Here is a 1280-nt window from a genome sequence, read left to right as displayed (position 1 = left end):
TATAAAATAAAGATAAATGTATAAAATAAAAATAAAGATATAAAATAAAGATAAATGTATAAAATAAAGATAAATGTATAAAATGTGTGCTGGGTGGAGCTCAGTAACAATTGATGTACCTGCTGCATCTTTTAAATTTGAAATGTGCACAGGATTCCCTCACACGTTGTGCTCAGAGGAATGTAGATTTTAGCAGTCACACCCTTGTGACGTCACAGTCCAGGAAAGAAGGGGCGGGGCTTGGTGTACTGTGAGGGAGAGCTTGAAAACAAGTCAGCAATCTCCAGCAGGCCGTGTGCTCCGTCCGCGCTCCGTGTACAGGTGAGTACAGATACACACACTGACACACTGACCTCAGCTAACTGGCTCCTATTATTTATAATGCATTGCACTTCCATAATACACACACTTATTTCTCCTTTTTATTCCACTAAACCCTAGTTGTACTCTGCTGAAGTGGCAGCAGTCACCTCTCTGCAGAGATGCCCCCAGGGAAGGCAGAGAGGCTGCTCTCTATATCAGTAAAAATGCCATATAGAATGAGAAGCCTCATAGATGTCCCATTGCCATGGCATGCTAAGAAGCCTGTTGGTGCAGGGTGTGATGGGCCACACCTGAGATATCAATATGTCTATTTGTATAGAAAGCAGTGTGCTAGGAGTGTGCTTCTCTCACTATTTTTGTTGGGATGATCCCTCCATCCCTCGCCCACAGCTCTGTACAGGAAATGGTCCACCCAGTGCTGCACAACTTGGATTTATTCAATTGGATTAATGTGTTTGTTTGTTTTATACTTTGAATCCTTGCAAATAATAGACCTGTTTAAATTGTGTTATTATTTATGTACATGACCGTGTGAACATTTTATCACTTTATTAAAGTATCAAGATTTAGGTGACGTACACACGTGCAATCATTGTTAGAAAACGAATAGAGCAACGATTATTTTGAAGGATTGTATAGTGCAAGGTTCTGTACATGCTGGAACGATACGATCGTACAAATATAATCCACCAATAATGTACACACTCTAGATACGATAGTTTGAACGATGCAAGAAGTGACATGTACAGGAGAAAGTGTGTGTCTGTATATATAATATTATCATTATTATTATCAAACAGGATTTATATACTGCCAACATATTACTCAGGGCTGTACATTAAATATCTATATTATCAATATTGATTACCAGGATTTATATAGCACCAACATATTACTCAGTGCTGTACAATTACATATATATTCATATCAATATTGATTACCAGAATTTATATAGC

At 38.0% G+C, this 1280-nt stretch overlaps 1 protein-coding gene across 1 annotated transcript in view; it reads left to right on the top strand.

Moving 5' to 3' along the window:
* The first annotated feature begins 187 nt into the window (after positions 1–187).
* The window catches only part of EMP2 (epithelial membrane protein 2), a 35779-nt gene continuing 34686 nt past the window's right edge, over positions 188–1280 (top strand). The window contains exon 1 of the mRNA XM_072418916.1: positions 188–321. The gene's annotated coding sequence lies outside the window, so the exon portion shown is untranslated. The remainder of the gene's footprint in view (positions 322–1280) is intronic.

Source organism: Pyxicephalus adspersus, chromosome 7 (genome assembly GCF_032062135.1).
Source record: "Pyxicephalus adspersus chromosome 7, UCB_Pads_2.0, whole genome shotgun sequence".
NCBI lineage: Eukaryota > Metazoa > Chordata > Amphibia > Anura > Pyxicephalidae > Pyxicephalus > Pyxicephalus adspersus.
Note: the sequence above shows the minus strand (reverse complement) of the source record. Positions and strands in the feature narration are given on the sequence as shown.